The sequence below is a fragment of the Tachyglossus aculeatus genome, chromosome 1, assembly GCF_015852505.1.
Source record: "Tachyglossus aculeatus isolate mTacAcu1 chromosome 1, mTacAcu1.pri, whole genome shotgun sequence".
Taxonomy (NCBI): Eukaryota; Metazoa; Chordata; class Mammalia; order Monotremata; family Tachyglossidae; genus Tachyglossus; species Tachyglossus aculeatus.
Genome location: NC_052066.1, coordinates 34,342,573 through 34,359,298, shown reverse-complemented (window position 1 = coordinate 34,359,298; position 16,726 = coordinate 34,342,573). Strand labels below are relative to the sequence as shown.

The 16,726-nt window shown below is 43.3% G+C and overlaps 1 non-coding gene across 1 annotated transcript; it reads left to right on the top strand.

Moving 5' to 3' along the window:
* The first annotated feature begins 8,073 nt into the window (after window positions 1-8,073).
* Window positions 8,074-8,211, top strand: LOC119937094. Its single transcript, XR_005453922.1, has one exon. It is a non-coding gene; the product is annotated as a small nucleolar RNA SNORA7 (small nucleolar RNA).
* Window positions 8,212-16,726: the final 8,515 nt, after the last annotated feature.

Sequence of the window (16,726 nt, the reverse complement as noted above, 5' to 3'; positions counted from 1 at the left end):
CTGTAAAAGGTGTGAGCCCCATGTGGGACAATTTGATTGCACTGTATCTACCCCAGTGCTTAGAACAGTGCTTGTCACACAGTAAGCACTTAACAAATACCATAATAATTATTATTATTATGGTTCACGTACTTTGTAAGTTTTCTTACTTTGAGTGATGAAATAAAAGATGGATTATTCGATGGATTCTAAAGCTGCCTGTCTGAATCACACCTGGACCTTGAATTCCTAGTGCTTGACACAGATAAACACCATAGAAATACAGAGAAAATGGAAGAACTGTTCAATAAGCATCCAGCTGTGTTGGCTCCAGGAGGTAGATTGTTAAGAGGGAGGATTTCCTGATTTCCTCTATTTCCAGCACCTCCATATGGGAGAAGACCTCTGATTTAAGAGGCCCCATTAGGAACTGGGAGACCTTTTCTTATTCACCCTCAATAGCCAAATAGCTCCTCCATCAGTTTCTGTAAGCCATTTTCCAATACTGTTTTAAAATCATCCCTGGTGCATTTATGTCATGTCTCAAGCCACCTTACCCATTTCTATATGTAGTGAAACCACCGTGTTCAAACAGCTACAGATTGACAGCTCTGGCCATCCAGTCCCCCCAAATGCTTGGCTGAACCTGAAGGGAAGCTTTCTAGCAGAATTTTGCAACATCTTAATTGCAGTAAAGCATGAGGGCTTCTTATCATACTTCCAGTTTATTTTTTCTATGTAATGGAGACAACGATATTTTTCAATATGCATTGCCTTAATGGCATTTGTTTAAAGTGCTTACTACGTGCCAGGCACTGTAGTAAGCCCTGGGGCAGATACAAGATAATTACATTGGACACAGTCCAACATCGTCCTAACGGCAGTGCATCTCAATAGGTAGGTTCAGGGTCTGACTTTCTCAAAGTAGACTTACTTCCCTCATCACCCTGACTTTCACCTGAGAGAATCTTCATCCAAAAACTGAACAGACAGCTCAGTGGAAGCTGGTAAAAAAACAGTAAAAAAACAAATAATAATAATAATTCTGATTTGGAATTGGCCCAAACTCTTACTTAATGTATGTTATTTGTGATTTGTCCCTGATTCATAATTTACTGTAGGCTTTGTCTACTGGGAACAACAGCAGAAAGATTCCAGGAAGGCCAGTGCACAGTTAAAGCAAAATACCGTCTCAAGAGGTTAAACATTGCCAGTCTGTCTGTTTGACACTACACGCCCCCAGGCAAGAAGACAGAAGGTCACAAATTTACCTAAGTCATGTTGAGAACATTATCGGCAATATCCACTTTGAGCAAAGTGTGCCATGACAGTTTTGGCTACCCTCAGTCCTAAATCCCTGGTGAAACAGCTCCTGGTGTCACTTAAGAGAACGCTGGTGGCTAATATTCTTTGATTCCACCCTCGCTCTCTTCCTCGTGAACTCCATCCCTGGACCCCCTTTCCACTAGCATTATTTTTTGCCCTTCCAGTAAACATAGCTCTGAATAGCTAAGGATCATTTGAAGTCTAGCTTCATGGAGGTGGTTAAAAGAAGCTGGAGATGAAAGAGTTTCCTCTCCCCACTTCCCTGTTTAATAATAATAATAATGATGGCTACATTATCTTTTGGAAGACTAGCAGATTATGGCACAAATAGATTGTCTTATCTGATGCTTTCGAGTCATTTTTGATCCATAGTGACTCCATGGATAAATAATAATAATAATAGCATTTATTAAACACTTACTGTGTGCAAAGCACTGTTCTAAGCACTGGGGAGGTAACAAAGTGAACAGCTTTTCCCACGGGGGGCTCACAGTCTTCATCTCCATTTTACAGGTGAGGTAACTGAGGCACAGAGAAGTGAAGTGACAAGCCCAAAGTCACACAGCTAAGTGGTGGAGTCAGGATTTGAACCCATGACCTCTGACTCCAAAGCCCGGGCTCTTTCCACTGAGCCATACTGCTTCCCTGTTTACCGAGCATCCTGGCTACAACTACTGAGACCACACCACAGGCAGAAACAACACGTAGGGCTTCTAATAGGTTTTTAATAGAGGAATGACAAGGGCCACTGATGCATTAATTTGGTAACAAGTAGAACACAATTTGCAGCCAAAATGTCTTTCCCTGTACCACTTTTTCCCCATTTGGTGAGACATTTTCAATTTTCCTGTGGGCGTCATGGTCTACGAGTTCCAGTCAGTCAATCAGTGGTATTTCTTGAGGGTTAAAGAGCCTGGGCTTTGGAGTCAGAGGTCATGGGTTCAAATCCTGGCTCTGCCAAATGTCAGCTGTGTGACTTTGGGCAAGTCACTTAGCTTCTCTGTGCCTCAGTTACCTTATCTGTACAATGGGGACAAAGACTGCGAGCCCCCCGTGGGATGGCCTGATCACCTTGTAACCTTCCCAGCACTTAGAACAGTGCTTTGCACATAGCAAGTGCTCAATAAATGCCATCAGCCTCATCATCATCACAATCCAGTTTCATCCCCTCTGAATCCTTCCCTCAGGATTTTCAGATACCAGCACAGATCTGTTACTTGTTCTCATTATCATTTTTCCTCCTCCAAGGTAGGAATCTCATACCTTAGTCAATTGTATTTAGTGAGCACTTACTGTGTATAGATCACTATACCAAATGCTTGAGAGAATACAGTATAACAAAAAACAGACGCATTCCCTGCCCACAATGAGCTTACAGTCTAGAAATTAGTTTACATTCATCTCTTTAGGGATCCTTCTTTCATAACCCCTTTCTCCTGTGACCTGCTGCTACAGGATCAGGTCTCCGACCTTCTCCCCATGCTCTCCTTTGCCAGGATCATCCCTCAAATTAGCCCAAGGCTTCCCCTTGCAAACTTCCCTCCCTAGTCCTTCCTTTCCCATCCACCTCTGTGATTGGCTGTGTTCCAGTTGGCAGCACCTGATTGTTCATTTTTAGCTTTTTAGAAGTGAACTTTGGGGAGGACTGGACTAAGCACCCAAAAGAGTACAACAGAAACACAAAGGCTCTGAAACAAGCTGGGGGAAGAGAGAAGGGGTTCAGGGACCCTCCACCAGGGAACTATTCCGGAATCATAGTACAATTCCAGAATATGGCACCTAGAACATCACCCTAACACGGTTATAACACAGGAATCTTTTCCAAAATACAGGGCGACATCCCTAACATATTCATTCCTTCAGCCAATCATATTTATTGAGTGCCTACTGTGTGCAGAGAACTGTACTAATTGCTTTGGAGGTACAAGTTGGTGACATATAGAGATGGTCAGTGGGCATAAGGGTCTACGTCATATGGGTCTACCAGTAAAACATTTTAAAAATCTACTTTCAGCTCTGATTAACGAGAAGAGGGGCTTAAAATGTCTGATGTCATTATGCATGAAATGAAAAGGAATTAAGAGAGAGTTGCCAAACCTTTTTTTTAATGATGTTTTTTAAGCCCTTGCTATAGGCTACACACTGTACTAAACACTGAATAGATAGATACAAGTTAATCATGTTGGACACAGTTCCTGTCCCACATAGGACTCAAGTATTATTATTATTATTATTATTATTATTATTATTATTATTATATTTGTTAAATGCTTACTATGTGCCAGACACTGTACTAAGCATTGGGGGGGGGGGGATACAAGCAAATCGGGTTGGACACAGTCCCTGTTCCACATGGGGCTCACAATCTCAATCCCCATTTTACAGATGAGGTAACTGAGGCCCAGGTAAGTGAAGTGATTTACCCCACATCACAATGCAGACAAGTGGCCGAGCCAGTATTAGAACCCATGACCTTCTGACTCATGACCTTCTGACTCTCAGGACCGTGCTCTAGCCACTACAGCATGTTGTTTCTCTATAGACTGAACTATATGTCCAAGACTGAACTCCTTTTCTTCCCTCCCAAACCCTGCCCTCTCCCTGACTTTCCCATCACTGTTGATGGCACTACCATCCTTCCCGTCTCACAAGCCCGCAACCTTGGTGTCATCCTCGACTCCGCTCTTTCATTCATCCCTCACATCCAATCTGTCACCAAAACCTGCCGATCTCACCTCCGCAACATCACCAAGATCTGCCCTTTCGTTTCCATCCAAACCGCTACCCTGCTCGTTCAATCTCTCATCCTATCCCGACTGGATTACTGCATCAGCCTCCTCTCTGATCTGTCTCTCCCCACTTCAATCTATACTTCACGCTGCTGTCTGGATCATCTTTGGGCAGAAATGCTCTGGGCATGTTACTCCCCTCCTCAAAAATCTCCAGTGGCTACCAATCAACCTACGCATCAGGCAAAAACTCCTCACTCTCAGCTTCAAGGCTGTCCATCACCTTGCCTCCTCCTACCTCACCTCCCTTCTCTCCTTCTACAGCCCAGCCTGCACCCTCCACTCCTCTGCCGCTAACCTCTTCACTGTACCTCATTCTCGCCTGTCCCACTGTTGGCCCCCGGCCCATGTCCTCCCCCTGGCCTGGAATGCCCTCCCTCCACACTTCTGCCAAGCTAGTTCTCTTCCTCCCTTCAAAGCCCTACTGAGAGCTCACCTCCTCCAGGAGGACTTCCCAGACTGAGCCCCTTTTTTCCTCCCCTCCGCCCCATCCCCCCGCCCTACCTCCTTCCCTTCCCCACAGCACCTGTATATATGTTTGCACATATTTATTACTCTATTTATTTTACTTGTACATATTCATTCTATTTATTTTATTTTGTTAATATGTTTTGTTTTGTTGTCTGTCTCCCCCTTCTAGACTGTGAGCCCACTGTTGTGTAGGGACCATCTCTGTATGTTGCCAAGTTGTACTTCCCAAGCGCTTAGTGTGTGCTCTGCACACAGTAAGTGCTCAATAAATACGATTGAATGAATGAATGAATGAATATAATAATAATTATGGTATTTGTTAAGTGCTTACTAAATGCCAAGCACTGTTCTAAGTGCTGGGGCAGACACGCAGTAATCAGGTTGTCCCACATGGGGCTCACAGTCTTAATTCCCATTTTACAGATGAAGTAACTGAGGGACTGAAAAGTTAAGTGACTTACCCAAGGTCACACAGCAGACAGGTGTTGGAGACAAGATTAGAACTCACATCCTCTGACTCCCAAGCCCGCACTCTTTCCACTAAGCCACGCTGCTTCTAGATGATATTTGTTAAGCTCTAAGTACCAGACACTGGTCTAAGCACTGGGGTGGATACAAGATAATCGGGTTGGACACAGTCCCTGTCCCACAGAGGGCTCACAGTCTTTATCCCCATTTTACAGGTGAGGGAACTGAGGCACAAAGAAGTAAAGTGACTTGCCCAAGTTCCCACGGCAGACAAGTGGTGGAGTTGGCAATAGAACCCATGACCTTTTGACTCCTAGGCCCGTATTTTAGCCTCTATGTTATGCTGCTCTTAATCCCCATTTTGCAGAAAAGGTAACTGAAGCATAGAGAAATTAAAGTGACTGATCCGGGATCAGAATAACAATAACGGTATTTGGTATTTGTAAAGTGCTTACTATGTGACAAACACTGTTCTAAATGCTGGATGCAGGTCCTCTGTCACCCTGATCAATGCTCTTTCCACTAGGCCAGGCAAATCATCATAATTGGCGTGCTTTCAACTATCCAGTATATTGCTGTCATTTTGCTTTGCAGATGATACTGTCGTTGCTTTATTCTTATATGTAAATAGGGATAAGGTCAATAAGTGATGGAATATTTCTATTACATTCTGTTTCTGGAAAAAGTAGCGCTTGCTAAGCTTGCATTTGCTACCCATAGTGCTTGGTGCTGCTTAATTACACCTCCTGGAGTCATGAGTTTCCAAAACCTCTGCTTTTATTCATTCATTCATTCAATCGTATTTATTGAGCACTTACTGTGTGCAGAGCACTGTACTAAGTGCTTGGGAAGTACAAGTTGGCAACATGTAAGACAGCCATCCTGTTTCTGATTTCTCCACACTATCAAAGATATTTACTGACCATTTACTCTGTTCAGAGCACTACGCTAAATGTTTGGGAGAGTACAATACAACATAGTTGGTAGGTAGGTATGTTCCCTGCCCACAGTGAGCTTAGAGTTTAGAGGGGCAGACAGATATTTATATAAGGAAATTATTTACAGATATGTTTCTAGACTGTGACCCACTGTTGGGTAGGGACTGTCTCTATATGTTGCCATCTTGTACTTCCCAAGCACTTAGTACAGTGCTCTGCACACAGTAAGCGCTCAATAAATACGATTGATTGATTGATTGATGTACATGAGTACTGCAGGGCTGATGGCAGGGTGACTACCAAATGTTTAAAGGTTAGAGACTCAAGTGCAGACTGTGAGCCCACTGTTGGGTATGGACCGTCTCTATATGTTGCCAACTTGTACTTCCCAAGCACTTAGTACAGTGTTCTGCACATAGTAAGTGCTCAATAAATATGATTGCATGAATGAATAGACAATGCAGAAGGGAGAGGGAGTTGGGGTGAAGAAGGATTAACCAGGGAAGAAAATAAAGCTGATATAATAATAATAATGATGGCATTTATTAAGTGCTTAATATGTGCAAAGCACTGTTCTAAGCATCATCATCATCATCATCAATCGTATTTATTGAGCACTTACTATGTGCAGAGCACTGTACTAAGTGCTTGGGAAGTACAAATTGGCAACATATAGAGACAGGCCCTACCCAACAGTGGGCTCACAGTCTAAAAGGGGGGAGACAGAGAACAAAACCAAACATACTAACAAAATAAAATAAATAGAATAGATATGTACAAGTAAAATAAATAAATAAATAAATAGAGTAATAAATATGTACAAACATATATACATATATACAGGTGCTGTGGGGAAGGGAAGGAGGTAAGATGGGGGGATGGAGAGGGGGACAAGGGGGAGAGGGAGGAAGGGGCTCAGTCTGGGAAGGCCTCCTGGAGGAGGTGAGCTCTCAGCAGGGCCTTGAAGGGAGGAAGAGAGCTAGCTTGGCAGATGGGCAGAGGGAGGGCATTCCAGGCCCCGGGGATGACGTGGGCCGGGGGTCGATGGCAGGACAGGCGAGAACGAGGTACGGTGAGGAGATTAGCGGTGGAGGAGCGGAGGGTGCGGGCTGGGCAGTAGAAGGAGAGAAGGGAGGTGAGGTAGAAGGGGGCGAGGGGATGGACAGCCTTGAAGCCCAGGGTGAGGAGTTTCTGCCTGATGTGCAGATTGATTGGTAGCCACTGGAGATTTTTGAGGAGGGGAGTAATATGCCCAGAGCGTTTCTGGACAAAGATAATCCAGGCAGCAGCATGGGGAGGTTACAAGGTTATCAGTTTGTCCCACGTGGGGCTCACAGTCTTTATCACCATTTTACAGATGAGGTAACTGAGGCCCAGAGAAGTTCAGTGACTTTGCCCGAAGTCACACAGCTGACAAGTGGTGGGGCCGGGATTTGAACCCACGACCTCTGACTCCAAAGCCCGGGCTCTTTCCACCGAGCCACACTGTTGCTGATCTGTCCTCTGCTGACTCACAAATGTCCAGAGCAATAGCACATTCTATGAGGTTTTGCTTTTCTTATTAACTTCGGTTCATGGTCACCCCATTTCAAATCACTTTCATTGTTTGGGGTATCTTACTGCCTCCATTTTCTTCACAAGCCTGACCCTGCAAAGGCGAGATGTGAACTCATTGTTAGCAAGGAATGTGTCTATTTAGCCTTGTATTGTACTCCCCCAAGTGCTTAGTACAGTGCTCTGCACACAGTAAGCGCTCAATAAGTACGATTGAATTGAATTGTAATGAGCACTGATTAATGCTTATATTCTGAGTGTGTTTCAGAATCCCATTATCCTCTAGACCATAAGCTCACTAAGGGCAGGGAACATATCTATCAACTCTATGGACCTGTACTCTCCCCAGCGATTAATATAGTGATCTGCACACTGTATGTGCTCAATAAATAGCACTGACTGATTTGTGATTCTGTTTTGCCTCTTGTTCAGAATCACTTGCAGGTAGAACTGGTTGAACTCCTCAATATGGCAATTACAGAGGCTGGGGTCGGTCAAGGTTTCACCACTATGAACCAAGATGTTTATCAGTGGGGTAATCTAGTGGTCCCCTCTCAGGATCACACCTGGAGAGTTTCCAGTCCTCTACCAGTCTCGGCTATGGGAGGGAGAGCCAAGCAGAGGCCAACCCATTCCATTCCTAGCTTGGGCAGTGGCTAGCGAGTGGAAAGCGATCTGCTATAAGTCAAAACTCACCTGTGCTGGGTAGCAGTGGCACGGAAGAGAGTCGAGGTCAGAGACTCAAGTTTACTGCATGGAAGAAGGCGATGGTAAACCAATTCTGCATTGTTACCAAGAAAGCTCTATGGATACACTATCAGGATAATTGCAGATGGAGGTGGAGCATTCTGGGACAGATGTGAGAAGCAGCATGGCTCAGTGGAAAAAGCACCGGCTTTGGAGTCTGAGGTCATGGGTTCAAATCCCTGCTCCGCCACTTGTCAGCTGTGTGACTTTGGGCAAGTCACTTAACTTCTCTGGACCTCAGTTACCTCATCTGGAAAATGGGGATTAAGACTGTGAGCCTTGTAACCTCCCCAGCGCTAAGAACAGTTCTTTGCACATAGTAAGCACTTAATAAATGCTATTATTGTTATTATTATTATTTGTCCATGGAGTCACTATGTATCAAAAATGACTCGACAGCATCAGACAAGACAATCTATTGGTGCCACAATCTGCTAGTCTTCCAAAAAATAATGTAGCCCTCATGATTCCATTTTTTATTCCCTTTCTCACTATGCATTTTCGATAAAGCACAACAGCAAAATTAGGGAATGTATTTCTCTGGATACATTCATACATGGGGAAAAACCACTGTCAGGTAAATCCTGTGGTAGGAGAACCGGTTGCAGTTTATGACTTCGGTCTTCAGACAAATTGTCAATCCACAGAGATTCTGCGAATCAGCCATCTATCTGCCTGTGTGCTGAACTGAGTGTCGTCATCAGCATATGAGTTCTGGTAGGAGGAGTCCAAGGACTTTGCATGCTGACTGCTGAATGTTAAAATTTTCCCAAAGTATCAGCATTGCACAACTATTTCCAGATTTAGGTTGTTTAACCCAGGGCTCTGTAAGAATAGTTGACAAACGAATGAATCTACTACTCAGCTCTGCTCTACCCTGAACAAATTCACTAGTCATTAAAAATGCTCCGGCATTCAACAGCCTCACTGTTTCCGAATGGGGGTAGTAAGATGCCTGGGTCTTTTTCCAGCTATCAGAACTGTCAGTTGGAATCATGGTTTCTGTGGGTGTGTAGAATCCCAGAGGATCATGTAGAGAAGATCCAGAAGTTCACACAATCAATCAATCAATCAATCAATCGCATTTATAGAGCACTTACTGTGTGCAGAGCACTGTACTAAGTGCTTGGGAAGTACAAGTTGGCAACATATAGGCAGTCCCTACCCAACAGCTGGCTCACAGTCTAGAAGGGGGAGACAGAGAACAAAACCAAACATATTAACAAAATAAAATAAATAGAATAGATATGTACAAGTAAAATAAATAGAGTAATAAATATGTACAAACATATATACAGATATACAGGTGCTGTGGGGAAGGGAAGGAGGTAAGATGGGGGGGATGGAGAGGGGGACGAGGGGCAGATACCCAGGGAAGTCTCTGAAAGTAAGTCACTGGAAAGTGGAATTTAAAAAAAAAAGAAAAAAATAGAAGCTACCCACGTTTCTACTTATGTTTGATTAAACTAAATAATGTTTTAATTTTATACATGGAAGAGTAAATGTGATTTTGTCATTTTGTTGTATTCTGGCATTGAATGTATTACACGGGTAAGAGTTCAAGTAAAGCAGAACACTATAATTCAGGAGTGATGATGTAAAGCACTGAGTAATGCTGGAAGAAAAACAAAGCTATCTCTCCTTTGCAATACACATTTAGGTTTTCCTTATAATGAATTTGTAATTTTAATGAAGTTTTGAAACAAAGCATTCCTTTCTGACAACTGCATTAGATTTTTTTACTTCCCTATTCTTCTTGCTGCCAGTCTCTCCTCGGTTTTAAGATTCAGATTTATTTTCTTAATTTATTCTTCTCAGTTGATTTTAATTTTCTAATTTCTTCCTTTCTTCCCTTTGTTCCATTCACCAGACATTCTTTTCATTTATTAGCCACTTCATTTCCATGGAGAATGAACAATGACAGCAGCCTGGAGCCTGTTTCATCTTTAGCACACAAAGTGTATGCCTTCTCCCAACCTGTTCTTGAGAATAATTTTCTTTGTTATTGCGGTCACAGTTTCCCAGACTGCTAAGTTGCATTAAAATCAAATTGCATTATCTGGTTTCATCAATATCTTAATATTCAAAAATCTATTTCAATGAAGCAGAAGTATCTGAATGAAAGAACTTTGAATTCCCCTTGGCATTAGAGATAGATGGTTTGAGTAACTATTTCTTGGGATACGAGACTTGTCAGTTTGCAAGAGATAGATGCATCTTTGAAAAATGACCATTTCTGAAGACGGGAAGTGTGGAACCAGGCCTGTGTGAGAGTCAAAGCAGAAGCTCGGGCAATTAGAAATTTACTTCTATTGACATCACTGGAGAAAAGATAAAGATATTTTATTATATACCATATTCAGGGAGTCCTTGAATTATAGCTGCCTCAGTCACAGACCAAAATGAGAATCAGCGTGGCCTAGTTTATATACCACGGACCTGGGAGTAAGAAGGACCTGGGTTCTTATCCCAGCTTTGATATTTAGCTGCTGTATGACCTTGGGAAAGTCACTTCACTTCTCTGTGTGTCATTTACCACATCTGTAAAATTGGGATTAAGACTGAGTCCCATGTGGGACAGGAACTGTGTCCAACCTGATTAGCTTGTAACTACCCCAGTTCTTAGTGCAGTGTCTTGTACGTATAAAACGCTTAACAAATATCATAAAACACATACACACATACACACACACGAAGCAAAATTTGGACCTGAATGCCTGAGAATGCATAGAATAGTACTTTCCTGTGATAAATTTGGCTGACATTTTTGTTTGAAGATGATGTTACTTAAAATGAGGATTTAGATCTGAGGGAATAAGCGTGGCTGAAAGAGCTGACAGAAAAACACACTTCATTCGAGGGTGTGTGTGTGTTTGTGTGTGTGTGTGTGTGTGTATGTGATGTGTTTTGCTTGCCAGTCCATACCCAACACCAACTGGATATTCAGTAAACACTACAGCTACTACTAGTTTGCTTCACTGATTCCATTTGCTAAGAGAAGCAGCATGGCTCAGTGGAAAGAGCCTGGGCTTGGGAGTCAGAGGTCACGGGTTCCAATCCTGGCTCTGCCGTTTGTCAGCTGTGTGACATTGAGCAAGTCACTTAACTTCTCTGTGCCTCAATTACCTTATCTGTAAAATGGGGATTAAGAATGTGAGCCCCACATGGGGCAACCTGATCACCTTGTATCCACCCAAGCACATAACAAATGCCATCATTATTATTTTCAATTCTGGACTGTAAGCTCGTTGTGTGTCAGTAGTGTATCTGTTATATTGTTGTGTTGTACTCTCCCAAGCCTTAGTAAAGTGCCCTAAACACAGTAAATAGTCAGTAAATACAAGTGATTGATTGATTGATTCACCAAATCTGAGAAGCTTCTCTATCAAGCTCTTGCTATTACTGCTCATTAAGCTGGGTTGTCTGGGGTAGTGGTCCCCTCACTAGAGTTGCTACATTTCATCTGGCCTGTCCCATCCATTGTCTTACAATGACACTGTATACATTGATGCATTTTTTTTAATTGCAAGTCGAGCTTTCTCCACTGCAGCTCTTGCTGCTGAGTTCCATGGCTCCAACACAGCTTCTAGAGTTCATACAAAGCTGGAAGAGAATGAAATCTCTCTGGAAAAACTGGGAGAGGAGTAGGGGTTTTGTTGGGGTCACCCCCTAGGATCAACCAAACTTGGACTTGCTTCTACAAAATGGCACCTATGACATCATGTTATGTTGCATAACCCATGTAAAGCACGTGATAATAATAATAATAATAACAATAATAATAATAATAATGGCATTTATTAAGAGCTTACTATGTGCAAAGCACTTTTCTAAGCGCTGGGGAGGTTACAAGGTGTTCAGATTGTCCCACGGGGGCTCACATTCTTAATCCCCATTTTACAGATGAGGGAACTGAGGCACAGAGAAGTGAAGCAACTTGACCAGAGTCAGACGGCTGACAATTGGCGGAGCTGGGATATGAACCCATGACCTCTGACTCCAAAGCCCGGGCTCTTTTCCACTGAGCCACTCTGCATCTTCTTGTCTGGAATTCTTCCCCATGCCTTTTCCCCATATTTTCTGTGAACACCCACATGCACAGCGACCACTGGTTACAAATGGCACAAAATGTCATATTAGGAGCCAATGGAGACCAGACAGGCAGACAAATAGGGACCATGAGTCCCATATGGGACAGGGACTATGTCTGTCCTATTGTCTTGCATCTACCCCAGTGCTTTGTACAGTGCTTGGCTACAGATTGATTGGCACAGAGTCAGTACCTAACATGCACCACTATCATCATTATTAAGTATGAGAGTTTCAGGAGCTTGAAGACACAGTTTTAAATGACCGGCGATGAGAAGGCTAAAGTGGGGAATTGTCAAAACCAAATTTTCTCTGGTAATTACGGCTTTAGCTGTAGCCTGTAAGATGTCATCGGATGTAAGCGTTGATTTCTATAAATTTCCAACCCCTCCCTTCTAAACCCTAGCATCATGACGAATCTCTTCATTTCTCCATGTTACCGTCTCAGGTTGAAAAAGGTCAAGATGTCCGTGCTGGATGCTAGTGGCACAGTTTCAGTAATATACTATTATTATCCAATCTTCAAAGACATCTTTGAGAAAAAATGTAATATTCAAAAGTTAGGCTTGGTGGGGAAAGTGGTACCTTCGCAGTGAGATAATAAAATGGATTATCCATTTTTCTGCTCCCGGTGGTGAACAGCACTAAAAATTGCATGATTGACAATATGTTTTCAGAGTTTGATTTTCTAAATCAAGTGTCAAATCTTGCCCCTCCAGAGTTATAGAAATCTTCACAATACCTACAGAGTGCATCGTTTTACAATTGGTAGAAGTGCACTGAATTTCAGAATACAAGCCGAAAAAAAGATTCCTGGGCCAAAAGCATTTTAACATTGAAACACCGAATCCCAGGTTTGTCTCTCCTATAGGTAAGGGGACTGTAGATGAGTAGTGGAAAGTTCATTAAATATGTTTGTTCTTGAAGTGTCTTCAAGGTTAGCATTATACAAGGTCTGCCTGCAAATGGAACAACTTGGCATAGGGGTCAGTTTATAGGGAACAAAAGAGTTGAAAAATCCCTCTGTTGTCTGTTCAGAGTTTGGACATCTGATGTTTGATCTCAGTGGTCCTTCTCTCCAATTCTTTTCTGTATTTGATTTGTGCCAAATTTCCAGAGGCCCTTCAGGCACTTATTGGTCTGGCTGGACATATTACATATCTGGAAGACACTAAAATTCAGACCTCCCTAATTTTCTGAATCGTAAAGAGAAAAGATCTTATACAAGCCTTATTTAAGAGCACATCTCCTCCAAGAGGCCTTCCCTGACAAAGTCCTCATTTACTCTTCCCCCACGCCTTTCTGTGTCACCCTTACAATTGGATTTGAAAGTGTTATTCACCCCTTCCTGAGCCCCACAGCACTTAGGTACATATCCATAATTTATTTATTTATATCATTTTCTGTGCCTCCCTCTAGGCTCTAAGCTCGTTTTGGGGAGGGAGATTTCTACCAACTCTGTTATATTGTACTCTCCCAAGCACTTTGTATATTCCTCTTGACTATAAGATCATCCTGGGCAGGGAACTTGTCTGTTAATTCTCTTGTATTGTACTCTCAAAAGCACTTAGAGCAAGGCTGTGCACATAGTAAGCACGGAAAAATACCATTGATTGATTGATTGCTCTGCAAATACGATCAATTGATTGAAGCACATCAAAGACCCGGCTGTTATAGCATACAGATTCTTGGACAATCGAAAGGGTGATCACTGGGGTACCGTGAAACCGATCTATTAGGTGAATTCATTGAAGGTTGGCCATCTAAACAGAGCAACTAATAATAATGATGGCATTTGTTAAGCGCTTACTACGTGCCAAGCACTGTTCTAAGCCCTGGGGGGTGGATACAGGGTAATGAGGTTGTCCCACGTTGGGCTCACGGTCTTCATCCCCATTTTCCAGATGAGGGAACGGAGGCCCAGAAAAGTGAAGTGACTTGTCCAAAGTTACACAGCAGACAAGTGGCGGAGCCGGGATTCAAACCCACGATCCTCTGACTCCCAAGCTTGGGCTCTTTCCACTGAGCCATGTTGTTTCTCACCAGTCTCTAATAGTCTCTCAGGTATATTAGGGGCTGAATTTGGCATGTCTGGTGAAGAAGGGGCAGGATTTCCTCCATAGCCAGATCAGGCACGGGTTGTGAAGGGCTCATAGCGGGTGTTTTGTATTGACGTGAGGTTTTGCATTTCCTCTCCATCAATCAGTGGTATTTTGGGAGCACTTATTATGTGCAGAACTCTATACTGAGGGCTTGGGAGAGTACGGTGCAACAGAATCAGTGGACACGTTCCCTACCCATAATGAAGCAGCATGGCTCAGTGGAAAGAGCCCAGGCTTTGGAGTCAGAGGTCATGAGTTCAAATCCCAGCTCCGCCAGTTGTCAGCTGTGTGACTTTGGGCAACTCACTTAACTTCTCTGTGCCTCAGTTACCTCATTTGTAAAATGGGGATTAAGACTGTGAGCCCCCAGTGGGACAACCCGATCACCTTGTAACCTCCCCAGCACTTAGAACAGTGCTTTGCACATAGTAAGCACTTAATAAATGCCATCATTATTTGAGAAGCAGCATGGCTTAGTGGAAAGAGCACGGGCTTTGGAGTCAGAGGTCATGGGTTTGAATCCCAGCTCCGCCACATGTCTGCTGTGTGACCTTGGGAAAATCACTTAGCTTCTCTGAGCCTCAGTTCCCTCACCTGTAAAATGGGGATGAAGACTGTGAGCCCCACGTGGAACAACCTGATTACCCTGTATCCCCCTCAGCGCTTAGAATGGTGCTTTGCACATAGTAAACACTTAACAAATGCCATCATTAATTAATTAATGAGTTTACAGTCTAGAGGGCAAGACAGACACTGTAAATAAATAATTTATAATGTATCACTTAAAGAAATGTACATAAATGTTGTGGAGTTGGGGGTGGGGAGACTAGCAAATATCCAAGTCACAGATCCCAAGTGCCTAGACAACGCAACTACTCCTTCCCATCTCCCCTCCCCGTAGGACTGGGGACAGAGCCAGATTCTGCTCTGAGACCAATAGCAGTGAGTGGGATTTGGCTGACACCCATCCAGTCACATCTAAAATGTCAGTCAATCAAATTTATTAAGCACTTTCTGTGTGCAGAGCACTGTACTAAGTGCTTAGGAGAGTACAAGCATACTGGAGTCCCCCTACCACTCAGAGTTTTCTGTTTTAATTAGGGAAAGGACTTGGGCCTGAGAATCAGTAGACCAGAGAAACTGAGAACCTACTAGCCTTTTTCCCAGAGTTTATTCTTCTGTTCGGGAAAGAGGTCCTGACTCCATGAATGCTGTTGCCTCCAAATTGTTCCCACCATCACACTGACACAAGAGACTCAACAGGCAGATTCCTCATTAATTATATCACGGAGAACACTCAACAGGCAGGCTTGCCTGCCAATCTGGTCCTGCCTGGGGAAATCAATTGGAAAAAAGTAGCTTGCAAAATAATGTTTTAACTGGTGGAATCCAAAGAAACAAAGGTCACCTTCATGCTACCATTACTTAGTCCTACTTAGACGCTGAGCCCCATGTGGCACCTGATGAGGCTCACAGTCTCAGTCCCATTTTACAGAAGAGGTAACTGAGGCACAGAGAAGTGAAGTGACTTGCTCAACATCACACAGCAGACAAATTGCAGACACGGGATTAGAACCCATGATCTTTTGATTCCCAGGCCCGAGCTCAATCCACACTACATCACGCTGGTTCATGATGTAGTGGACATCATGACCTAATGGGCAGAGCACATGCCTAGGAGTCAGAGAACCTGGGTTCTAATACTGGGTTCACAACTTGTCCGCTGTGAGACCTCGGGAAAGTCACTTCACTTCTCTGTGCATCAGCCACCACATCTGTAAAATGAGGATGAAGGCTACTGAGACCCATGTGGGACAGGGTTTGTATCCAATTATATTACCTTGTATCAACCCCAGTGCTTAGTACAGTGCCAGCCACATAGTAAGCGCCTAACACATATCACTATTATCATCATCATTATTAAGTGCTGTGGCTCTCGCAGCATTCATTAAATACCATCACTGATGCTCAAGGAGGTGCTGTATAGCAAGGATGAACTGGAAGATGGTAGAAGGGCCACATAAATTTAGCACACAGAAACAGATAAACCAGTGTGGGCAGCAACATGATATCTTTTCAGAAAACAGGCCAAGCTGCAGTCACCAGTCCAACGGGCTTCACATGGTCACACTTCTGACAGGTGCCCAGTTATTCACTCTTCTGCTCACACACACATTCAGGGATCAGAACAACAGTTGCAGCAGCCATTAGAAGACAAAGGACGTCAACACTGATGTATCAAAAGATTTAGTCGTCCTCCCAA